This window comes from Artibeus jamaicensis, unplaced genomic scaffold (genome assembly GCF_021234435.1).
Source record: "Artibeus jamaicensis isolate MK-2021 breed Jamaican fruit bat unplaced genomic scaffold, CSHL_Jam_final scaffold_916, whole genome shotgun sequence".
Lineage (NCBI taxonomy): Eukaryota > Metazoa > Chordata > Mammalia > Chiroptera > Phyllostomidae > Artibeus > Artibeus jamaicensis.
This window is the reverse complement of record NW_026522059.1, coordinates 13707891-13734274: the sequence shown is the minus strand read 5'-3', so window position 1 is coordinate 13734274 and position 26384 is coordinate 13707891. Positions and strand designations below refer to the sequence as shown.

Genomic DNA, 26384 nt, shown 5'->3' with positions numbered 1-26384 from the left:
TCCACTTTACCTGGAACCATTCAGTTTTGACATTAATTACAGTGTTTGTTCATTTTGTCTTAATAGTAAGTACTCTTACTTTGATAAATCATTAAAGTCCTCTTCCTGCTTCTTTCTTCTTTCTTTTCCACTTTTGAATCTGTGGTTCATTTCAGGTAAGTCTGAAATGTCAGACATGGGTATTTAAATTGTTCAAGTATCTTATGTGGTTAATTAGGGGAAATGCAAATAAGTTGTTAGTGTATTAAGTGCGTTCACTCATTTTTCCAAAACTGTACAGTGTAGTCACATACACACACTCATTTTTTGGTCATTTGTGTAAATAGAAAAGTACCAAGATTAATGTAAGAGACCTTTCATTTATCTACTTATTCAACAAATATTTACTGAATTTTTTATGTCAGCCATGGTTCTAAGTGCTACGGGGACAGACGGTGACGAGAGCTCTGTCCCTCATAGGGCTTACATTTTGCTGTGCAAGAGGCAATAAGCAAACGCAAAGTACATGTACGAAATGTTACATACTCATGAGTGCTAGGGAGGAAAATGAAGCTGAGAGTCAGGGGAAACAGAGTTATACTTTTAAAATAAGCTGCGTAGAGAAAGCCCCACTTTGAGGAATGAGCGGAGGCCTGAGGCTGAGGGAGGGGAGTGAGTGTCCAAGGGAAACCGCCTCAGGGATTTGAATGTAAAGCTCAGTATCAGCTTGTAGCTTTGCATCATACAAATAATGATGAATTCCACACCAGTGGAGATTCTTAATATAGAAGGAGAATTCTTGGGTGGTGGTTGACTTCACGGCTTTTAAAGCTTTAACACATCATTAAGAAATGCCCAAAGGGTGACTTCACCATGAAGGTCAAATCAACCACCAAGTGAACTTCTCTGGTAGAAGTTCTATGTTATTCCTAGGCGAAGTAAGACTCTTTCCAATTCAAAAATATATATGGAAACCCATTTCAGTACAAACCCAGGCACTGTACTGCAGATGATGGGTAAGACCCAGCAACTTTGTCCAGAAGGGAGGGGATGTACAAATAAACATACAATGCACACATAAAAAGCTAATTTTTGAAATAAGCGCAGGGTGTTCTGGAAGCACAGGGAAAGCCTAACCTGGTCGTGAAGGGGAGGCATGTTGGAACGCTTCCTGGTGGAAGGGACACGTGGGACACCTTAAGGGTGAGTTAGAGCCAGTCAAGAAAATATGAAGACGATAGGCGCCCCAGGTAGAGGAACCCACTTGTTTCAAGGCCTAGCAGAGAAAGAGGCTGTGTCCCAGGAGGCTCTGTGTGGCTTCAGCTTGGAGTGGGAGACGGTGAGGAAGGTAGTGGTGATGCTGGACTTGCGAGCAGGGTCCCCATAGGTAGGGCCTTCTGCCTTGCGCCAGGGGGTTTGGGCCCCGTCCTTAGGGGCTCACGGCCGTGCGGAACCAACTAGCACCCGCCCAACTGTCTTCCCATCGATTCTCTCTCTTCACTTACAGATTGTTTGTTCTGCCTCGAATGAGTGAATTTCTCCAGTTGTCCTGAGTTTGTCCAGATGGGGTGACTATATTACTTTAGTCTGAGAATGTTGTGCTTCCACTCAGGACCATACAGCCATTCATGCTCAGGCGATCAGGCAGCAGGTCCTCTTTTAAATCCACCTTCCATTCTCTTTCTACCACTGCATCATCATAATTCCCTGATTAGCTGCCAGGTGTCCTGTGACCTGCATTCTAACATGGCACCCCACCTGGCCCCTAACTCACTTTTTTAAAAAGATTTATATTTATTTTTATAGATGGGGGAAGGGAGGGAGAAAAAGAAGGAGAGAAACATCAATGTGTGGTTGCCTCTCAGGCACCCGCAACCAGGGACCTGGCCTGCAATCAAGGCATCTGCCCTGACTGAGAATCGAACCAGGGACCTTTTGGTTTGCAGGCCCGCGCTCAATCCACTGAGCTACACCAGCCAGGGCCCTAACTCTCACTTTTATTTCTGAAATGGAGAATGGCCAGAAATCCTTCTTCTTTTTCAATTTTTGCTGACAGTTTCAAGCACAAACGCACACATTGGAGGTGTGATGCAGCCATGTGCCAAGTCATCATCCATCCAACTGCTGGAGCGATGCTAGAAGACAGGTGCACCAATATGGGTGCTGACCAACTGTCCCCCGGCAGTGACAAAGCCCTGGAGGAGTACTTTATCTTTGCCCGGCCGTTTGAATATGGGTTTTTTTTCCTTCAGTCTGAATAGAGCACAGCATAGACTAAAAGATACAGCTACATAATGACTATCACAAAATTTCCTATTTGTAGTAAATTCAAATCACTTCTGACATTTCATGCTATCTGTGGGACACTTGATCTGAAGACATTTTTCATGAAGAATTTGCTGCAAAACAGCCACGGCAAAAACATTCATTTGTGTGTGGTGTGGCTCTCAGTCAGGAAAAACATGTACAAGGCTATTGATTTACAAACTCGGGAGTTCCCAGGGTGAAATCTGAAACTGGCCCCCCTACATGGAGGGCAAGGGGGGAGAACAGAGAAAGAGGCAGATTGCTCCAGATGGTTGGGCCGTTGGCAGGTTTAATAAGCAAAGAAACTCACATACAAGGCTCGTCTTGGGGGGAAATAAGACAAGTAGATTTTTTCACCTGCCCCCCAGATTCTCAAAAGGTCCTACAGCGACCTTACCTGGGTTTTGTCGTGTATAGTAGCCAGATGGTCTCAAGAATTCCTTACTTCCTTAGGACTATGTCCTTGAAACATCTCCTAGTGTAGGAAGAGTGGGCAGAGCATATATTCCAAGGGTGGGGGTAAGGTGGGGAGCCTCTGATTTCCCAGATACAGCTTGCAAGCCAGCCAAGGTTCCTCTCAATGACCTCCCCCAACGAAGAGATCTGGGGTGATCACTATAATTCTGCTCTCTGAATATGAGATGTGCAAATGTCAGGGAATAATTCGGTGGCTTCTCTGTGAATGGAGTTTTGAACTATGGCTCCCCATCTTTTGATTGTAAAACAGTTAACCACCGACATTTATTGATGCTAGCCACTGATCTACAAATATTAAACATCACATTTAATCTTCTCAACAACCCACGACATACTCTTAGGGTCACCCTGTGTACACTGAAATTCGGGGACTTCTGTAGAGTTACGTAGCCAGGAACTCAGCCACATTTCAAACCCAAGCCATATAGTCCAAGAAGCCCAGGAGTACTGGTATCCAAAATGTATTTAAAGATTGTAATTCTGAACCCAAGGCAAGTAGTTGAGTAGATTGGCAGTTTTTCTGCTTTTATCATAGTCATTCATTTGGCCTATAAACACTGGAGAAATGCTCTAGTATTTTACAATGAAACACAAAACATTTTCCAAGGATCTTCAGCTACCTCAGTTTTTGCACTTCAACCTGATATCAGCCTTTTCATCTGGCACTGGGGTCCATCAAAGGGCCTGGGTTATGAAGTGTATAAATGAATGAGAACACACGCAATAGTAACATCCTAGCTTCCACTGAGTCCTGTTCTACGGTTTAGAGGGCCTGAGAAAACCTGTCCAGAGCTCACCCGTGCTCTGGTCCCTCACAGTTAGATAGCTGTGGGGCCCGCCTATTGATCCAATGACCCTAAACCAAGACTTCAGTCCAACTTTGGGATCCTTTGTTTATAGAATTTGTTTTGTCTGGGTTTATGTGTATACTGCAGAGTCACAAGTAGGAATTTTTTGTCTATTGTTTTTCTGTCTTGGTCACTTGGTACTTTCCATTTTCATGAAATTCATTGTGGCCAAAGAGCTCTAAAACCATTTTCATCTTTTATTTTGGCTGTTCTTCTATTCAACCAGGAGAGGGCAGTCCAAGTACACTTTAGGTAACTGGTAAGCAGAGATGGAATGAAACAGGAGACTTCAGAAAGATTTTCCGTTTTAATATGATGTACTCTTGAGTCTCTGCCTTCAGGGTAACATGTAAAATTCAAGTTTAAGGCCATTGTAGCATGCCATTCCAAGTGGAGAGCTATGGCCCCTTTTAGGGCACTAGCAACACCTGATCACACATAAAAGCATGGATAGCATAATTGTAATAACGATGCCTATTTCCATTGGGGGAGGGGGGAACTACAAACAGCAGGGCCTGTCCTGTCCTTGAGACACTCACTCTCTTACAATTAAAAGTCATCTTTTCAACACCTTTCAATAGTTTTCACTGTTAATCAAAATACCATTTTGGAAAATACTTGCCAGGCTCCCCTTGCACACCTTGGCCATTCCTTCCTTCTAAGGTTGTGCGCTGCCCTTTCCCTTAAAACCTTGGCAGTGACTGAATTACTAATAACCACACACAAAGACTATTGTGCATTTTATGCAATGATTCAAATTTTTTAAAGTGCTGCATATTGCACTGAACTGCCTATTTCTGTCTTCTCCTTGAGAACAGTCACAGTTACCATCACAACCAGCTTGGTCAGGTGGTGTCTTGAAAAGGGCACAGAGTTTGGAGCCAGAGGGAACTTGTTTCATATTTTGGCTCAGTCATGAGATTTGGGGTAAATGTTTTCATTGCCGGGTCAGGGTTTTCCAGTCTGGAAGATGAGCGATGCTCCCATGTTACTGAGCAAGAAGAATCGAAGCCCGAGCTTCTCTCACTCTTGTATGTGTTCCTGCTATTTTGACGACATTACCAAAGTGCTGGCCAGCGACTTCCCTGCAAAGGGCAGTACAGCCTTTGCTTCTTCGCTCTGGTGGCACAGACATGAACCCCTATAAATGTGGTGTTTATTAAACCTCTCAGTGTTCAGTGTTAAGGAGGAAAATTCACATTTTCTTTCCATTCAAACACACAGGAAGTCATATATCTCAAATTTTCTCTTTTATATAAAATCCCCTTTTTCTGTATGCCTTCTTTCCACTCAGGCACACCAACACCAGAGATAGTAAGAAACAGTAACACCCTCAATACTTTACTTGTAGTTGACTCTGTGTATATTGTAATAATTACCTCTTAGAAAAGAGGTAATTACCTCTTAGAAAAGAGGTAATTATTAATTACCTAATTTGGTCTTCGAGAATCAATATTTTCAGTAAATACCACAAAATAATTAAAGTCTTTCTTATGTGCTTTGCATATTGCACTGTCTTGTATGTGTAACTTGCATGCAGAAATTGAACTGTCAATTTAAAGAAAACACTTTCACAAATATAATTTGTTATTTACAACAGGCTTCTATAAAGGTAGCTAAAGCTGATGCTAACATACGACACCATTAGCTATAGATAGACCTCATAAGACAGATTTTCAGATCCCCGGTTCAGTATCTTTCTATAGAACAGCATCATCTTTCTAGACCAATTTCATGCAATTTAAACAAGGCTACATTTATAACAGATGAACAGGTGAACCAACCACACCTCTCCCCAGCAAGGGGCTGGTGTAACGTCCTTCACCTCCTTTAACACTATACAGCGGAGCGGGTTTGCCGCACACCATCCAACCCCAGAGGTAACCAAGGAGCTTCACAAATTCTGTGGGATGGGATAGAGTTCACCTCTGGGGAGACCCCAGCAGCTAAAACAATGCTAATCTTTGACCTTCAAGCTAGTAACACCTGTGAGTAGCCACTGGAAGTCACAATGAAACTTAGCCAGACTGAAGGACCGTGTATATGCATGACCATTTGGGTGATAAGACCAGGGCTTAGTCATTGCAAAGACCTGAGTTATAACTACGGATCTAGTTTCTCAATATGGGTACTTGGAATTCATGTGTTGGTTAGCACACTCTTTATCCTCAGGGAATCCCAAAGTATAAAGGGTGACACTAACGTACTGCACAGGCACTGCTAACTACTAAGGGTTTGCTAACAAGAGTGTCAGAAAGGGGTGATATGTATTTATAAACTTGTGCCACAATAACACCAAGAGCCGACTGTAGGTCAGGGTGGTATGGGAGGAGTTTTCGTATATTGTTTCATTCAGCCTTTATGACAACTGGGTGAGATAAGAACTGTCATTATTAACCCAGCGCTGATAAGAAAGAGAAGGCTCAAGGAGGGCCCCTTGCATGAGCCACAGGCTTTCATGGGGAGATAATGAGAAAATGAGGTCACAGTGAAGCACAGGAACAAATTATAGCAGGCTTCAGATGATAAGCTATGTGTTTAATATTTTATTCTGTAAGGAACACTGAAATGCAAAGAAGTGTTTTAATAGGATTATTCCAGTTGCAATGTGTAGAGACAAATGGAAGGAGAAGAGACTGAGGGTCGCCTGCGAACTAGAACTCTGTGTGTGTGTGTTCATTCATTCCTTCATCCAACAAAACTTTATTGAAGGCCGTTATGGGTCTCTGCTCACAAAAAGCTGACAACCCTATGAAAGAAATAGGCACCATAAAGTATGTTACAATCAGATCGTGAACAGAGAGCTCTAGGTGTGCAGGGGCAGACACTGATCCCAGGTGCCCATGATCAGAACTTGGAAGAGCAGGTGTCTAGTCTGAGCCGAAACCACAAATATAAATTAATGAGGCACTTGAGAGGAGGAGCAGTTTTAGAAAGTGGTGATACTATGTGCAACGAGACAACATGGCTTGAGCATGTTGGAAGGACCATAAATAGTTCCCCTGACTGGGGCACAGGGTGGGACCTGCAATAGAGCCTAGAAATCAGAGGCTAGGTCAGTGAAGTAGAATCTTTCTGGAAAGGAGTTTTGGACTTGATCTTGAGAGTGAGGAAAGCCATGAGGTTTGAAGCAGCATCATGACTTTGATCAGATTTTTGCTTGAGGGAAATTTCTCTGATACTGATGAAAAAGACTGGGCTGTCGGGGGTGGTAATGGACACAGAGAAGCCAGGAGGCCACTGAGCAATGCGGGCCAGAGATGATGAAGTTCAGAATTAGGATAGTGGCAGAGCAAACGATGGAGAAAAAGAAACAAGAGGATAAACAAGTTTAATTGATGGAACTGAATAATCCGGGATTGTCTCGAGCTTTGTAAACTGCGTCTGAGGGTTTTGTCCCTTTGTTTCATTTTGTTTTTTTCAAAAATCTGACCAGAACTAATAGGAGACTCTTTTAAATCTTTATTTATCTCTCAATGTAAATATTCATATGTTTTCCAGCAGAAATATTGATGTAGATGATTACAGGGTGCTCCCTTGTACCCGACTTTTGGTAACATATGATACATGTTCAGTATTTCTTTTTCAAACAACCGAAAAGATTGAATTCCAAAACATGCATGACTTCAAGGATTTTAAGTGAGAGTTTATGCACACCTAGAATTATAGCCCTTTAATAGGATACCTCAGAAAATACACATTTTTTTTCTGGATTAGGCACTGCTGATGGGAGCCATATATAATATTTATTTTAAGTGTGAAACTCTCTGGCAGCAACCAAGTTACTGCACCAAACAACAGTCTATTTATCCCTCTCTATGGCAACTATCGCCACCGCTCCAGCGCACTCCGCCACGGAGTACTGAGCAGAGCTGAGCAGAGGCCGGAGGGTGCGCCCCTCAGCTTGCAGGCAGAGCGCCTGTCCCGGAGCCGACCTCGCTCCCCTGGGCATTCCCTTTGCTTCCTGCGCTCCCTTGGCTGCCCTGCACCTGGGCCTACTTCCGTTTTCTTTTCCATGAAGTCTTAGGCCAGGAGACTTCCCATTCTTATTTGGCAAGCCCCAGATCATTACATTACCATTTTAGGGCTGGAAGGGAACTCAGAGAGAGCATTGAGTTCCGTCCCTTCCTTTTGCAAATGAGGATACTGGAGCGTAAAGCAACTGAAGGGACTTGGCGCTGTCAGCTAGGTAATTTATGACGAAGCTAGGATGTTAATCTACCCTGCTACTTCCCTTTCTGAACATCAGGTGAATGGGTGCAGCGGTCATATGGTAGACGTTATTGTCTGGCTTTGTTTATTTCATGGATTGTTTGCTTTCCTATTCGATTTTTCTTTTGGAATATCACTTCCCCATTTTTATCTCTGCGGTTCAGGCAAAATTCATTCAAATCCCTAGTTCCACGGGTAGCGTGTAACTAGAGCCTGGCCAATCAGAGAATCATGTCCTTCCAGCACAGTAATTGGCTCAGAAATGAACTCCTGACTCTGTCCATCGGAAATTTGGGCACAATTACTGAGACAGGGCCTGTGCCCCTGTCCCTAGCCCCCCATTGAACTTCAGTAGAATCTAGAAGTGCGTGGCTTCCAGTTACTTAAACCCAACTTATGTGAAATGAAGAGGTGAAGTCAAAACTCAGAGAGGGAAAGACCAGAAGTCCTGATGACATTGAGTCTTAAACTCTCCCATCCCTGACAGATCCTTCACTTGACTTTTTCAGTCCCATTATCAATTAAGTTATTCGTTAAGCCTTCTCCTGGTGTATGTGTCACTTGTCCAACTGCCTTAACCAATAAAAGGAACTTTTATAAAGTCTCTTCAAACACAGTCAGTTTTCAATTTGATGATTTTTTTCCCTAAAGGTCTGGTATTTCTAGAATCTCAGAAATTCAATAACGTGCTGAAATGAGTCGAAGTGAGGAAATATGCATTGTGAAATTCTTGTGTCTCAGTAATATGCTATAGCTTTCTACTCTATAAAAAGAGACCATTGCTCATTTTACCAAAGCCTGACTTTCTCATTAAATCATAGATGTGTGAATCTATTAGCTTAATTTGAAACTTACACTAACATCATAACTTTTTAGGTTTGTGAACTGAACTCTAGCATCGGACTTTTCCTTTCATTTGTGTTTATAAGATCGTAATTTCCTGTTCTTCAGAACAAAGCGAGTTTAAAGGGTTTTTTAAGTCAAATAGTTGTTTTTTTAAAATAAATAAGTCTCAAGAGGTTTCTTAAACTTCAAACCACTGAACAAATGACATGGTAATGAGCTAAATGTAAATGATACAGAACCTTCCAGATTAAATTTGCCTCTCAGTCCACATAAATTTATAAACCAAAGGGAAATTTTTTAATTTGTACAAAAATCCCATGAGAGAATGGGTAATACTTAACATGTTGGTCTATGCTAAATTGGGCCCTTTTATTGACTGGTTACCTTGTTTACATATGGAAAGTGTCTTCCCATGGCCTCCCCAACAGGGGGTTCTCCTGAGTAAAGTCACTAGAGGAAGGTCTGAGACAGAGCAGACCCCTCACGTACCCCAGCTCAGGTGAGGCGAGCCAAAGCAGACAAGGCAGCTAGCTGCAAGTGTAGGAGGAAAGGACACAGTGGCTTAAGGACATCAACAGTGATGGAGTATGTCCATGTTCTTTTGAAGGAAGACTTCACTCCTTTCATTCAGTTTCCAAATCACCCTCCTGCTCTTTTCTGCTCCCATTCCCGGTTTTGACCAGCTGCTTCTCCAGAGTTGCTCCATGCCGCTCTCCTCTTCTGTAGTCCTTTAGGTAAATATCCTGCCCCCTGCTGCATCTCCAACTTGTCCAGCTCCTCAGTACCACAGGGCCTTTGCACAAGCAACCCCTGCTTGCCTAAAAGGCTCTTTCCACAGCTCTTTGGGAATCAGTCTGTATGATTCACCCAGAGGACTGCCCCTGCTCATTCTATCTTACACAGCCAACACCCCATGATTCTCTCACTTCATCCTGCTACCCTCTCACAGAGCTGTTACAGTGATATCTCTTATTTCTTTATGTTTCTGTCTGTCTCTCCATGTTAGAGTATAAGCAGTTAAGGTTCAAAGCTGACTTTTTTTGTTTGTTTCTTTACTGCTGTGTCTCTAGAGCCTTGAATAGGACTTGCACTCTGTAGTACAGACAATAAATATTTATGGAATGAATGGCAAGGTGAAGGGTGAAATTACTCAAAGATGCTCCTTTTTGTCTTTTTCAATAAGATTTTACCTTTACCTAAAGAATTATTTATTGAAAGGGATGATTAATGTGCTTAAATATTAGCTATCCCAGCTAGGGTTGGAAGAAGGCTTTTTTTATTTGTTTAGCTTCCATTAACTTCCATGAAGGACAGCAGCCCGCCCGTGACTTCAAAGCCACAGCCTGACCTGGGAGAATGAATACAGCACCATGAGTCATCCCACCATGAACACATACTATTTAATTATCCCTACAAATTAGAAAGACTCAAATATCCAAAAGTCTAGGCGACTAGAATGAATTCTGTGATATTTCCCCCGTGGACTTTCACCTAAAGGTGAACCAGTAGCACAGGGAACTGCTAGGGTTCAGGACAAGCATCAATGGCCAGAGAAGTGACTCAGTAATGATGGAAGATGGGAGAGGTATCCATCAGGCTACCTGCTGTCATAGAGAGGTCAATTATTAAAATATATACTAACTGATCTTACATTTATGTATACTCACAAAGTCAGTTCACCATAAGCCATAATGCATTATTTAATTTGACTTTATAACAATGCAGAGGATAGGCATAATAGGTATTTCATATCCCCAAACCAGGTATGTGATAAGACCACAAAGAGTCTACTTAGAGACCAGAATACTAATGGTATCTGGAAGCCAAGTGAAAAAAAAAAGCTTCAGAGGAAGGGATAATAAGGAGCTTTTCTTTGTATTTCTCATATAAATAAAACTATACAAACCAATAACTTATTGTGTATAAAATGTATGCCAAGTTTGGTGATGTGTGCATGTAAGACAAAAATCTCCTGACCAGGAGGGGTCAATCTAGTTGCTAAAATCAAGCATGCATGCATAAGATGGGTTGATAACAGAACAGAACTGCATACTATAGAAAGAAATTCAGATCTTTGGTGATACAGCAGTTGGGGAGGTTGGGGAGGAGGGTACCACCTCTGAGCTAGGGAGGGAAGGAAAGCACTCTTTGGAGAAGAAGACAGAGATTCAGCTCAGCAGACTCAACTCAGACCCAGAGGCTTGATGGTAAAGTCTCAGCATAAACAAATCCAGTGACAAGGGGGACATTCAGCCATGCTCAGGAAAGGAAAAGACTTGGACAAAGGATCTATTGATGGAGAGGAACTGGGTTACAAAGGAGCTGGAAGCCAAACTACAGAGGTCGAGGTGTCATTAGAGGTATATGTGTACACAGCAAAGAAAGGAAAAAGTGAGGAAAAAAAGATGTTAAAAAGAAATGAAGATGTACAAGAAGGACAGAGAGAAAAAAAAGAGGTGTTCATGGGGGGTGAAGCCAATTTCCTTTTTTAAAGTCATCTCTCTTCAAAGAAACTATATTTTCTAAACCAAACACAGTGGGACAGGTGACTGAATTGTTGTAGGGAATTTTGCATACGCAGCTACTCTGTCTATAGATCACACTGCTTATATGCATGGCCTTAAAGACGAGCTTGTAGATTAAATCCTGGTGGACTTTTCACTGTCGTTGTTGTCTTAAAGGATACATGCATCCTTCAAGCAACTATATACATCTTAAGCAGTTTCCAATAAATGAGGATCTTCTTGGAGATATCCATCTGGTACCTGGGAATAAGGGAATGAGGAGTGAGGATAGAGGGGCCAGGATTAGGGAATAGTACTAATACCACTTTATTCAGCAGAATGGAGAACTGGCCATGGAAGGTGGACCTGGTGAATCTTCTCATGCTGTGGAGACGAGGGGCTTGGTTGGCAGAAGGGAAAACAGCCATAGAGGGCCTTTTGGGGTGGGTGCTCGGTGCTCTAAACAATTTGCTCTTTAGTGTCTTCAAAGAATCCAGTGAAGAATTTTTATATCCACTATTTTACAAATGAATGAAAAACCATTAAGCCCTCTGTCCCAGCCCTCATGTGAAATGGTAAGCCCACTCTGATGCCCAGGACTTGAAGAATCCACTCCTTTCTGTTCTCTCCCCACTGCTCATTTCACCTCCCATCATCTGCCCAACCCTCTCTCAGCGCTTGCCAAGATTTCTACCACTGCCCCCCAAATGTTGTCCCTGACTGTGATCCTGTCCCCCCTAGAATCTATTCTCTATCTTGCCACCAGAGTGTGGTGACAAAACCAGAAATCGGATCAATTCACAGTCCTCTGAAACCCTTCCAGGACAACGTGTTTTCCTCTGACCAAAAGGCCCACTTCCTTAGCATTGGCTAGAAGTGGGCCAACCATGTGATATTTCATCCAACCATAAAATATGGCACTTTTGAGAGTGAAAGGAGAAACTATTAAAACTAACCTGAGACAAAATGAACCAGGACTGCCCCACATAAATAGGGACACGTCATAACTGTGACAGAGTCTTTGGAGGGCTGTTCTTAACTCTCCGGTCTCACCTTTACCAAGTTCCTCATGTCCTTCTAGCACACTGGCTGCACTAAGCTACTGGGAATCTCCTCTCTACCATGTTTTTTTCTCTCCAAGGGAGAAAAGTGTGTCTGGGACACATTTTCCCATCATCTCATGTCCTGTCACCAATGTTTTTGTCACCCAGCTAATTCCTAATGTCCTTTGGAACCCAGATCTGAGTTTACTTCCTCTGAGAATTTTCCCCAACTTCTCAAGGCTAGATCCAATGCTGCTTTTATGGGTTCCTTTTCACCATGCCCATGCCCCTCAAATTACATTTAATAGACTGAACCATAATTGTCTGTTTTCTGGTATATCTTACCTTCTAATTGGATACTCCTTTAGGCCATCTTTACATATTATAATATTATACATCTAGCACATGGTTTTATTTCTAGCAGGCATTTACATAGAGAAATTTAATAAGCATATATTGACATACATATGGATGAATAAATGAAAGGATAAATAAATAGAAGATATTTTCCAAACTTATAAATCGCTAGTATGATTCAGTCTTCATGCTCTTCAAGGTAATGATTTCCTAGCCTGGCTAAGCATCTGACTCACAAAATGGGATATCAGATATTGGAGCTACAGACTCTTTATTTTTTTGTAAGATTTTATTTGTTAATCTTTAGAGGGGAAGGGAAGGAGAGAGGGAGAGAAACATCAATGTATGGTTGCCTTCGTGTGTCCCCTGCTGGGAACTGACCTGCAGGGAACCGGCCTGCAACCCAGGCATGTGCCCTGACTGGGAGTCGAACCACAATTGTCTGGTTTGCAGGCCCTCGCTCAATCCACTGAGCTACACCAGCCAGAGCCAGAGTCTTTATTTTTGACAAGATTGCTGGGCAATTCTTATGCAGCCCCAGTCCAGTTGATCTAGGTTTAAGAAACTACAAATCTGCAATGATCATCTTGCAGATTTTGTTCATTCCTGTGCACTTTGTTCTGGTAGAGAAAAATATTAACCCTCCATCTGAAAATTAGAAGATATTTGCCTTGCAGCTGATAGGTTGCAATAGCTGTAGTTACAGAATCCTTGGATTTTCAGAAGAGTTCAGGGGTAAGTCTATTCTGAAATGTAGCCCAGGGCTCCTACTCTGGATATCCATCTCTTCAATCTGGAGCTAGCTCCTGCTGGCTCACTTCTTCGGTCCACATTTTTAAGATAAGAATGATTTCTTAGAATAAGCCAGCAACTAGAAGTGAGAAGGCAGGAGTTCTCCTTGGGGACTACATTGCTGATTTTTTTTTTCATTGCCACATCTCCTATCTTTAACATTTGAAAAAGACTGACCGGACTGAAAAGTTTTAAATTTATGGCAGGTTCCTGCGGATTTTTCAGTGTGGCCTGATCCAATTATTCCCTTTGAAGTGGTGCCTATGATACAATACACTTCACCAAAGAAAAGAAAAGAAAAATAGCCTGTCTCCTTGAGAGCAAGAACAGACGTCTGGCAAACACTTGTTGAAAGCCTACTTGTGGAGAGCAAGTAATCAACAATCCATAACCTGCCTCCACGGCTCAGCCACCCACAGCTGGGAGACAAGCTGGGCAGAGACCTCCCTGCTGCCTTCTCAGAATCGTTAGCCTCTCCTGCATCGACCTGCAGGTAAGAAATCTCAAAAAAGGGACAGCGTTTGGAACTCTCAAGAAAGGCAGGAAAATGAAGATTAGAAGACAGACTCCACCAGTTTATCGTAAGAGTTGGATGAAACACTCAAGTTCTGGGCTCAATAACTGATCCCTTCATGAAAATAAGTCTTACAGCACTTGCCCAACATGCCAGGTCTAATTAGCATAATTCAATGCCATAACGTGGTTGGCATTCCTTGGCGAAAGCTGCTATCTAAAAGGTCCAGTTACCAGCCTACACTTGTATTGTTCTTGGGATTACAATTTAGAGATTAAAATTTAGACGAGACATTTAAAAAATTTTTTTATCAGGGCTAAGGATAAGTAAATACTCCCTAAGGCTTTGGTGATTCATGCACTGACACTTGGATGTATCGTGAATGAGGATAAGCACAGGCTTGTATCTCCGTACAGCAGGAACCTGCTCCTCTATAAATCAGAGGGCAACTGAAAAATAAGTAACTGTACATCAGAGCAGGAAAAAGCATGGATGAAAGCGAGAAAAACAAGACGACTGTATTTAAGGAGAAAACGTAGACTACAAAGGAGAAAAACTGATGCAGAGAATCTGAAGGAGAATATAGGTATTTGAAGATATCAGACATAAAGAAAATTCGTATTCATTAGTCCACTTAAAAAGATTTAAGGGCATGTATTTTCTTTAACTTTTTATTTTGAAGTAATTTCAGATTTACAGAATAGTTGCAGAAATAGTAGAGCAAGTGTTCCCTAATGTTAGTTAATATTTTATATTACAATAGCATACTCACTTAAACCAGGAAATCGTCATTGATACAATACTGTTAATTAGCCGGCAAGTTTTATTTAAATGTCACTAATTTTCCCATTTTGTCTTTTTTCCGCTGCAAGATCCAATTTGGGATTCCACATTGAATATTTTTGTCATGTGCAAGTCTCCTAAAATATGTGACCATTCCTGAGTCTTTCTTTTATTACCTTGCCACTTTCAGAGTACTCGTCATTTATTTTGTAAAACAGCCTTCCATCTGACTTTGCTGTTTCCTCGTGTGAGGTGGCAGAGATTAAGAGAATTTATTTCGGACGAGAACATCACCGAGATGATGCTGCAGCCTTCTCAGTGCCTCAGGTTAGGGGCACCTTGTGCTGATATGTCTGATTACAGGGGACGTAAACTTCAATCACCTGGGGACCATGGTGTTACTCAGGGTTTTTCACTGTAAAGTTACTTCTTTTTCCTAATTGTAATTAGTGCGTATCTTATGAAGGAAAGGTGTGAGACCATGACAATATATTTTCTTTAAAAAAACTATGTGTTTAGAGCAGTTTTAGGGTCACAGAAAAATGAAAAGGTGCAGGGGTTTGTGTAAACCCCACCCCTGTGTCCCCCCTCAGCGTGGTACATCCGTTACAATCAGTGAACCTACAGACACATCACTAGCACCCAAGGTGTATAGTTCACAATGTGGTTGGTTCACTCTTGGTGTTGCACATTCTGTGGGTCTGGACGACACTGGAACGGCATGTGCTTACCACTGCGGTATCACTCAGAGTGTGTCAGTGCCTACAAACCCACTGTATTCCACTCCTTGCCTCTCACCCCTGGCAACCACTGATCTTACTGTCTCCATAGTTTGACTTTTTCCAGAATGTCATATGATTGGAATCATACAGTATATCGCCATTTTATACTAGCTTCTTCTGCTTAGTAATGTGCATTTAAGTTTCCTCTGTCTCTTTTTTATGACCTGGTAGCTCTTTTTTTTTTTTAGCACTGAATGATTTTTCATTGTCTGGGTATACCACATTTCTTTATCCATTCACCTACTAAAGGACATCTTGGTAGCTTCTGAGTTTTAACAATTGTGAATAAAACTGCTGGAAAATAGCCATGTGCAGGTGTTTGTCCCCGGCCTCTGATGTTTTTTTCTCTGCCTTTCCACATGGCTTTGGTCTCCTTCAAATGCCAACCTCTTTGTTTACCCTAAACACACCCTTGCCTTACTCTTTGTGTTTCCCACTAAGTATGATTAATCTCAGTTTTCAATTAACTCCTTTTTGAAAATCTATTTTCTTATTTATGAAATGTAAACACCATGTATTAATTCCACAAATATTTTTGAAGCTTGTGCTACATTTCTTTTTTTATTATTATTAATTTTATTTAGTTATTTTTCAAGTACAGTTTTTTTGTCTATTTCTCCCATCCCAGCCTCCCCCGCCCCGTGCTCCCCACCTCCCTCCCATTTCCACCCCCCTTAGTTCTCATCCCTGTGTCCTTCCTATTTGTTCCTCCAAATCCCTCCCCCTTTTTCCCCTTAACTTCCCTTCCCTCTCCCCTCTGGTCACTGTCCCCTTGTTCTCTATTTCAGTGTCTTTGGTTTTTTTTTCTGCTTGCTTGTTTGTTTTGTTGTTTAGCTTCCTCTTAAAGGTGAGATCATATGGTATTTGTCTTTCAACACCTGGCCTATTTCACTCAGCATAATGCTTTCCAGTTCCATCCATGTTGTTGCAGAGGGTGGTAGCTCCTTCTTTCTCTCTGCTGCATAGAATTCCATTGTGTATATGTACCACAATTTTTTGATCCATTCATTTACTGATGGGCACCTAGGTTGCTTCCAACTCTTGGCTATTGTAAATTGTGCTGCTATGAACATTGTGGTGCATAGGTTCTTTGATATTGATGTTTTAGGATTCTTAGGATATAATCCTAGCAGTGGAATTGCTGGGTCAAAAGGCAGGTCGATTTTTATTTTTCTGAGAAAATTCCATACTGTTTTCCATAATGGTTGTACCAGTCTGCACTCCCACCAACAGTGAACTAAGGACCCCTTTTCCCCACAACCTCTCCAACATTTGTTGTTTGTTGCTTTGTTTATGATAGCCATCCTGACTGGTGTAAAGTGGTATCTCATTGTGGTTTTAATTTGCATCTCTCTGATAGTTAACAATATTGAGCATCTCTTCATGTGTCTCTGGATGTTCTGTATGTCCTCCTTGGAGAAGTGTTTGTTCAAGTCCTTTTCCCATTTTTTAATTGGGTTGGGTGTCTTCTTAGAGTGGAGTCGTGTAAGTTCTTCATATATTTTGGAGATTAAACCTTTGTCTAAGGTATCATTGGCAAATATGTTTTCCCATACAGTTGTTTGTCCTGCTAATTTAACACTGTTTTCTTTAGCCACGCAGAAGCTTTTTATTTTGATGAGGTCCCATTTGTTTACATGTGCTACATTTCTGATCATTTTCTGGGTGCTAGACTGTAACAGTGATCAGTGTCCTGCCCTCCGAGAGATAACATTCGGTTTAATAGCCAGTCAGCCAACATCAGAGTGCAACAAAGATAATTCAATTTTGTTTCATTCCAAATAAAACAAACAACAGGGCATAATCTGGAGGGAAATTGTCCATCTTGCTTATATTACTAAGATTTTTTTTGCTAAATCTCTGTAATATGAATTTCAACAATAAGCAAGTTTTCATGGGCAGAGAATCACCAAAGTGGAGACATTGAACTCCTATGGGCATGTTTACATTTTCCACTCTGCTTCCAACATATGAAGCGGCGGTGACACTTACTTGTTTTCTTTAGTCATTCTTCCTGTATATTCATGTCTCCATGTGGAACTTCATTTCATGTCTCCTTTGAACACCAGCCAAAATTCGCAGAACACTGTGAGTCTCTTCTACGATGAGCTCACAGAGAATGGTTGCTGCATTGGGAAGGAGTAGCCACCCACCCAGGCCTCCACGTGGGTGGAACCCAAACTCACCGAAGGCTCCAGAGGACAAATGAGAAATGCCATGAGAGTGGACACACCACGAACAGAGCCCAACCTAGGGCCACGTGTGTGATAGAAACTCACATCTTGTTCAAACAGGTGGAAGGACAGACTTTCTAATTTTATGAAGCTATTCACCACAATATACTCGTTTACATAGATGATCCATGTAGAAAATTCTACCTAAAAGATCAACAAGTTACATGTGTAACATTGAACCTTAGAATCTTAGAATCATTGCAACACAGTGCACCATGGATGCTACAGATCCAAAAATAAAAAGCATGAATCCTTCATGCTACATGCCTGCCAAACTGTCCTCTAGATCAGCGGTCTGCAGCCTTTTTGTAACCAGGGACCATCCTTGTGGAAGACAACTTTTCCATGGGGTATGGTTTCAGGATGGTTCAAGGGCATTACATTCAGGCTCAGCTCCTGCTGTACAGCCTGATTCCTAACAGGCAGAGACTGGTACCAGTTTGAGGCCAGAGGTTAGGGACACCCACTCTAGGCCATGTTTATACATCTATGGTGCCAAAGCACTCATGGCTTTTTCATCTAAAGACACTTCAAGCTGTTAAAATGCTCTTACTCTGTGAAATTCAAATGTCTCTAAGTCTCTTACAGAAAACTTTCTGGGTATCAATTTTCATTCACACAAAACCATGACAACTCAAGCCCTCACATTAGAAACTTGGAAGGTTCAGTTTTCCTCCAGTATCCTCAGGGCCACTTTGTGGGTCCAGTGGTCTCCTGGACCCTCTCATTCTGGATTCCTGCTCACGTGGAATGCACCATCCAGGTCTTTTATCTGATTTCCAGAGACAGCTGTCCACTTGTCACATTGTGTGCCCCAAGTACTGATGGCCTTGCCCAGAGTTCATCCCTCAAAGCACCAAGTAGTCAAACCTGTTTATGAAACTTTTTATTGCAAACTGGTAAGGTCACTGAGTAGACTGATCACTAGATATTTCCGTTATAAAACACATGGTCATCTTCAATGCAGACACCTGATTTCTCATTGGCCATTCTTCTCTCCAGTCTCTGGTCCACCACCATGTATCCCACCTGCTCTGTCAGGCCATTTCCCCCCTTTTTCTTTCTACCAACCCAGAATGTCCAGGGCTGCTGTCTAAACAGAGTCAGTCCTATCTTATTTTATTATGGAGAGAAATGTATTTTCTAGCTTCTCCTACCCAGACTAATTTGGGGTGGGGGATTATATTTATATAATAAGATTGTATTATAGGGAATTTTTGTATGCAAAAAGAGCAATCTTTTCACTTAACTCTCCTTGGTTCTTAAGGTAGCCAGTTCAACTTCTACCTCCCTCTAAAATATCACGAATTTCTTCCCTAAATCCTTATACTGACCTGAAATGTGTCATCTTAGTGTTTCTATCTGTTGACTTTAATTCTTTCATTCAGTGATAGTTATTGATTTTTTTTCCATGTGCCAGGTATTAAGGGACCCAATTTCTGCCCTCAGTGATACAGAGACAGTGCAAAGGCAATGCACTATAACAATTGCTCTATAACGCTATAACAATTGCTCTTCCAGCGCTAAGTACAGTGTTTATGGGTGACATAAACTTGGAGCGTACGCTGGGTTGCATTGTGTCCCTCCCTTCCCCCCCCCAAAAAAAAAAAGATACAGCCAAGTCCTAACCAATAGTACCTGTGAATGTAGCATTTGGAAAGAGAGTCTTTATAAATGTAATGAAGCTGAGGATATTAAAGCGAGGTCATTATCCTGGGTTGACAGTGAGCCCTAAAGTAGATGTCTGGTGTCTTTATAAAAGAGAAAGGGCAACCACAGGAACACAGGCAAGAACGGCATGAGTCGATGAAGCGGAATTTGGCCAAGGAATTCCAGGAGCCACCAGAACCTGGAACGAGCAGGGAGGCGTCCCTCTAGACACTCTGGAAGGCGTTCACCCCTTCTGACTCCTTGTTTTCAAACTTCTGACCTCCAGTGAGAAAATACGTTTTCTGTTACTTTAGGCCATCACATTTGTGGTAATTAGTTGCAGCAGCCCTAGGAAACCAATATAAAGGGCTGTCCAAATTTATCTCAGAAATAAGATGTTAAGTGAAGAAAAATCAATGTGAGCAGGCTAGTGAATGGATAAGAGGGATTACAGAGTGTCCTGACTCCGAGAACAGTGCATGTTTAATACGACTGTGTCAGGTGATGATTGCTCCTGTTTTTCTATTTCCTGCAAAAGCAGGATTAGTTGTGGAGGTGACTCACAGCCAATGAAAGGGACCATCTACCAAATGGGTCTTGAATACATAATGTGCCCATATGTTCATACAATACGAGCAATATTAGTTATGAATTATCTGATTTAGTATTAGTATCTAAATATTCACTTTCAAATATAGGTAGACATTTAAAATGTGACTTGAAGTAGAAAATAATCTCCTACGTGCTTTGTTTTTTGCTGCAAGGCTGTCCAGAAGAGAAGCTTACTGACTTGGGGCTCACTTCACCACCCACAGCACTTACAATGACAAAGCTCAGAGGAGACTTGCTCCCTCCTCCTGTGACCATTGAGAGCAAGAATCCACTTAATATTGCAAAGGCAGAGTGTATTGACCTTCACTGAGTGGTCTCAGAAATTGCCCTGTACAATAACATTCATTCCAAATGCATGTTTGGTGACCCCACACCACATATTTCATGAACTTGGGTGGGTCTGCAATGTAACGTGGCCTGCACTGTGCTAAGTAGCCAGGAAGAAGCAAGATTCCTGACAAGGAAGTTAATGTGCTTAGTTAACATACTAAGTACTCTATGAAATCCTGAAATACGTTTAAGATTTTTATGTTTAAGATTAAATCTTTACTCCCAGGCCCCAGTGCTGTGGGGGTTGGTCATCAAGTATATATTAAAAATGACTATATCAAATAAATGTTTATTATTTTTCCAAAAAATATTAAACTGTGTTTAAAATTAAAATATGATTACCTGGGGAGGAAAAAGGGAGCCCGGAGAAATGTCCTGTGTCTAGCTGAAGTCCCAGTCCATTTCACTACAGAAGTACTTTCGTGCAGTCCAGTGACAAGAAAAAAAAACCCTCTGAATTCACGGCATGGTGCATGCCAGATGAAGAAGGAATGTCAAACTGTGAGAAAGCAATCTGGTGCAGCGGTAGGAGCAATAACGATAATGAAAAGAACCAGTGTAGGAAGGTGGAGGGGGACCACCGAGAGAGCCCTGTGGAGGGCCTGGCCTGGGGTAGACGGAGAGAGGTTACTTCCTCCCAGTCATTGGAGGGACAGAGAGATGGGATAACTGTCTCTTCACGTATTTCCTTTTGTCTCCATTGTGAGATTGAATAAATCTGAATCCGCGTTCCTGTCTTTAAGAACTGGTCATTTCCCATTCATCCTCACACCTAGGAAATAGCCTCAAAAGGCTCCAAATCCCAGTTCTTGTCTTTCCTGCCCTCTGTTCAGGCAAAATCTTTGCTCAGCTCCTCAACCTCTGCTGCTCTGAATTTACAAATGCCTTGAAAGAAAAGTGATGCCTGACACGGTGCTCTCTGCCCTTCCTTTCTCCCGTGGATACGTGTCCACGGATCCTGGGTGTCTTTGTAGCTCTCAGAGAGCTTCAAAGGTTATTTTTCTTTCTTTCTTTTTCTCTTTTGAGCTATTTTGGTTGTTCTCAGAGAAAGTTTGATCTCGTACAGATAATTAGCTCATGGAAGTCTAACTGTATTTTTTTCACCGATGTTTCATATAATTCTCTCTACATGCACTCTTATCATCGATACCTAAAGATTCTCATCCGGGATCATGTATACTTTCAAAAGCCCCATGGGAGACTTATGACACCACTCCCCATCATCACCCTCCGCCCATTGTAGTCACAGGTTCAGAGACTCCCCAAGAACGAAACTTGCAGTCAGACTTCGGCAGAGGCTGAAGGAATACCCCTCACAGCCCCTTCTCAACCACTTCGACCTTCTCTTTAGCACCTGCACATCTTCGAATCACACTTGCCTCAAGAATAATTACTTCCCTGTAACACCAGGCTCAAAAACAGCCCCTAAAATGCCAGAGAATTTTGTCACTAAATAATTTATTCTTTTTGTTTCCCCCAAATCTTTAGAAGTTTCACATTTCCCTGTGTAATTCATACATTGACGCATTTGCCTCAGGTTTTTTGCTAGGTGAAGATAAAATCGATATTCTCGGGTTTGCATGAACACACCCCACGGGTGTCCTGGAGCTTGCGTGCGCTGCTCTCCGTAGCACCTGACAGGTGACTGTAAGTGTAGCTGTCAGGTGTTCAGAAGGGAAGAAAGCAGCCGCAGGAAGAGGCCAAATAGTCGGTTACACAGTGAGAAAATAAGCCTCTCATCTAAACAATAAAAATTGCAAACATTACATAATTTCTAGCTTCCCCAAATGTTTCTGAGAAACTACAAAAGAATTATTGGAAAATATGGACTTCTTTAACACTGAAAAATATCCTCCTGAGCCTTATCCAAAGTAAATACCTACACTCTCCTAAACTGTACACCTGCGCTTTCTTGACAGTGCAAGAAGCTAAGAACAAGGCAAAGCAAAGCAATCATCCCCCTCAGAGCAGTGCTGTTTTGGAGGGCTCCGTTCAGCTCAGGGCCAGTGTGGAGTACCATCCCCTGGAATGAAAACGTAGACCCATTTTTTAAGGTTTAAATGAACCAATGACAGCATCCACGGAGCTGAGCCTGTTTTCTAAGGAAAAAGAAATTATACCATGTTGACTTAAATTTCATAGTGCAACACAGAAAGAAGCCTTTCAACAGAAAGCCTGAAATACAAAGCAGCCATGAAAAATATCTGTGAAATTTTCTCTCAAAATAATCTGTATTTCTTTTTCATAAAACTGCATATCTCACAGAAAATCTAGACGAGGCCATGACCGTAACTGGGATTGTATTACTGGAAAATGTCTTTACTTTTATTAATATAGTTAGGACATCTCTATTTCCCAGTTTCCTACAGCAAACATTATTTTACATTTGTAATGAGAAAAGTTACATTAAAAAGCCTTTAAAAGCTTTGAGCTGCCCCCTTTGGCTCCTTGCTAACCGTTCCTGTTGGGTGCGAGTGAGCTTGGCGAGCTGACTGAGAGAAGCCATTTATCACCCAGTTATCATTTGAAGCTACTCCATCATGCCCTGCTTCACACTGATGGGACATCCACTGTGAGTTAATTGCTTGTCCAAAACTTAAAAATATGTGATAACCTCACCCATCAGCAGGGTTGCTTTCTCATCTCTTGAAGCAGAAATGAACTTGGACTCCAGCCTACTGGACTCCGAGCAACAGAAAAAAGTCCAAGAAGTCAGTTCTTTGCTTTGTCATCATTGTAGAAAATAGCTTATTCTAAAATGTTCCACGTGCATATTATTCATAGTGTGGATTCATCTGGAATCAGTCTATACATAGGAGCCAACTGGATGATTTAAACCCACGGGTACCAGGCAAAAATATCTTCCCAATAGCTTATCATTCATCTTAGCCATTCTCTTATATTATTTTAGAGTATCTCCTAGCTAAAATTCAGTAATACAAGGTCTTGTGCATATAAAGGCTTTACATACATTAATCTCACTTCTCTTTGCACACACACACAAAAACAACCTGTGAAATCTGGCACTTGTTATCATTGCCATTTTTAGTAAGGTTTTCGAGAATTAAAGAGATTAAGTAATTACCCAAGCCACAGGGTTAGTGAATGTCTCTGAAAATCAAAATTTAGGCCTGGCCTGATTTTCACACTGCACGCTCATAACCATTTTTGCTAGACTGGCTCCTACCATGGACTCTAGGAAATTTCAGGAAAGGCAGTAGGTGTGTGAACTACTGAATAACCATGGCAAGTTACCTAGCCTCTCTGAGGCTGAGCTCCCTTAGTTATGACATTGGCAATGTAACAGTACTTATTTCAAAGGGCTGTTGTGAAAATTAAAAGGCAATAATGCACAGAAAGTATATGTGACACAGCCAGCACTCAGAATGCACAAAATAAATGTAAGGTACTGCAATGTGCTGTGAATATTAGCTCCTTAATCCATTCTTACCACTTGCCATTGAACAGCTCTAACAAAATACCTTTAAGTATTAGAGAGAGCTAGTGGCTGTTAATCCATTCAGGGCCAACCTATAATTAATCCCATGTAAAACCTTGAGCACAGTTAACCAGACTTCTCTCTTCTTTACAGTTTCTATCAGGTCTTGAAGGAACATGGGAAGCTTCATCATACTCTTTATCAAAGTCTAGACACAGTCTGTCAAGGCCATTTATCTTCATGATATTCCTAACTAGTCAAGAAAACGCATTAAAAGTAAAGTAAGAAGAAAAAAAAACATGAGTATAGCTTGCTCTGTGTAGGGTGGAAAGATATTCCAGATTTCCCTAAACGAATATATCCAAAGCTAATTAATCCCATAGCCTTGCTTAGAAATCGGTGTCACATTGAATGATATTACTGTTACCCAGGCACTCATACTAGAACCAGGGAAGTCATAAAGTCTGCTTTTTGTTATTTATTTTCACAGCAACACTTAAGTTAGTTTGAATGAATAACTGGGGACTATAAACTAGCCAATACAACACATAAAACCGGCCATCATAGCAATGCATGAATTTCCTACTGTTCCACATTTATGTGAACACTGGAAATTGTCAGATCAAGGGAATATGTACAGGAATGGAGCTTAATGGTGTTGAACGAGGCTGAAAGAATTATGTTGATATCATTCATTGATGTGGAGGAACTAAGTAGAATCTGGATTCGGTGTACTACCTCTAAAGTCACGGACTGGCTTTATCACTTTGCTTGGTTGCTTGATGCAACCTGGACCCAAAGCTTATATTACATGAAGTAAAATTTAAATGCCAGAATATTGTTAAATATTATAAAATAAGATATCTCGAGATTTGGAATGCTTTGGAATGCTGAAGCTGATTTTTCAAGTAAAATCTGCTCATCTACCTCTTCACAGCCTTCCTCCAGTGGGTTCAGAGAACTCTCCCTTCGGCAAGGTCGTGAGAAATCCATTTCTGCAGAAGCTTCAACATCCATGAAGGGCTCTTCTCTGCAGCATAGGAATGTGGGAGCTGCTACCATCAAACTGCTCCTTGATTTCAATCAATTCTATCTTTGTTGATATGATTGTAATTCATTTTTATTGTACTTTCTGCAATTTGAATCAATTTGAGATTGAAAATTTTTTTAAGAGGGCCTTCCTTCTCAGATGGTTTGAGAAGCAACTATTGTAAATACCTGTACAGTGATCCTTCCAGGGTACCTCCATGATACTAAGCATGCAAAATAACAATTATCTAACATGTAATGGACTTGGTGGACTTGTCTTCAGTATACAAGAAAACTATAAGAATTTTATACCAATTATCTTTTCCTTTTATACTTCAATAAATATAAACTGTAATATAAATACACAGTGAATTTTGTTAATATGTTTAGGGTATATACTTGAAAGCAAATAACACTTAACAAATTTTTAATATATTAAAGGACAATTTAAACTGCTTAGGAATAATTAAAAGAGTTGCTGGAGTGAATATTGATGTTAAAAAAGAGTGAGATGAAATTTATAGTCACAGATGACCTTTACTGGTGAATGAAGATTAACTAGAGGAAGCTGGTGAAAAAAACTAGCATACAGGTAAATATCTGGGTTGTGCAGACCACTTATTGGCACCCAATACTTCTAAAACAAACGACCATCTAAAACTATAGACAAGGCACCAGAATGGGTCTCATTACTAATCTCTCTGAAGTCCTTTGGTTGCAATTATACAGCTCCTGATAGTGTTAGATGGTACATGACCTCACCTTCTGAAAATATGATGTGCCTATTTGGGTCATCATCATATTCATAAGCAACAGCAATACATCTTTCAGCATTATCTAAAATTTCTTTTAAAGATTTTCCATCCACTATTTCACTGAGAAAGACCGATTTGACCTTACTATTATTAAAAACTGCTTTGATCCATAATCAGTATTGCCCTTAGATATCAGCAAACTTACCCTGGGCTTAGCTCTGGTCCTCCTCTGGCCAGCTCCCTCTTCAAAGAGCAGTTATTCTAGAGATCAAGTGGGTGTGACCACCCAGTAACTCTGGCCCTCTCTTAGACCAAAATCTGGGTGCCTAAGACCCTGGGATTTCTCGTCCTGATGAACAAAAACTTGTTTCCAAGGTCTACACAGGCCTTTCTCCAAACTGATCCTACAAAAGTTGGCTGACATGTGAAGGGCAGCCACCCCTCACTCTTTGCTGAGCCTGGGCCTGGGAAGGAGTCAACGAATAGAGCTTTGAAGTAGGACTGGAGTGTTCACACTCTGGGGTGCAAGGCCCCTCACAGCGTGTGATGGAGCTGGTCATGGGGAGTCTTGCTGGGCTGAGGCCTGGACCTTCCCTTTCACTTTACCCCAGGCTCTGCGAGTGTTGGGCTGGGCCTGCCAAAGATCCTACATTATAAAATCTTAGTTTCTCAAATTTCTGAAACCATCCCTGACTTGCTTTGAAACTCAACTCCCGTACCTCATCATTTCTTTTCAGCGCCTTCTTAGATCTTTAAAGATGGCTAGTGCCTTCTGCTCTCTCAACATGGTGCTAAATAACATCTCATGCTGAGTACAGTTCTCAATCCATTACATAAGGCTTTTCTCTAGTTATTAAAAAATATCATGCTGTACTTGACAGTGAAGCTCTC

At 41.4% G+C, this 26384-nt stretch overlaps 1 protein-coding gene across 1 annotated transcript in view; it reads left to right on the top strand.

Annotated features, from left to right (window-relative positions):
• Positions 1-25018, top strand: part of MAL2 (mal, T cell differentiation protein 2) — a 52335-nt gene extending 27317 nt beyond the window's left edge. Inside the window, exon 5 of the mRNA XM_053661071.1 lies at positions 24647-25018. The gene's annotated coding sequence lies outside the window, so the exon portion shown is untranslated. The remainder of the gene's footprint in view (positions 1-24646) is intronic.
• Positions 25019-26384: the final 1366 nt, after the last annotated feature.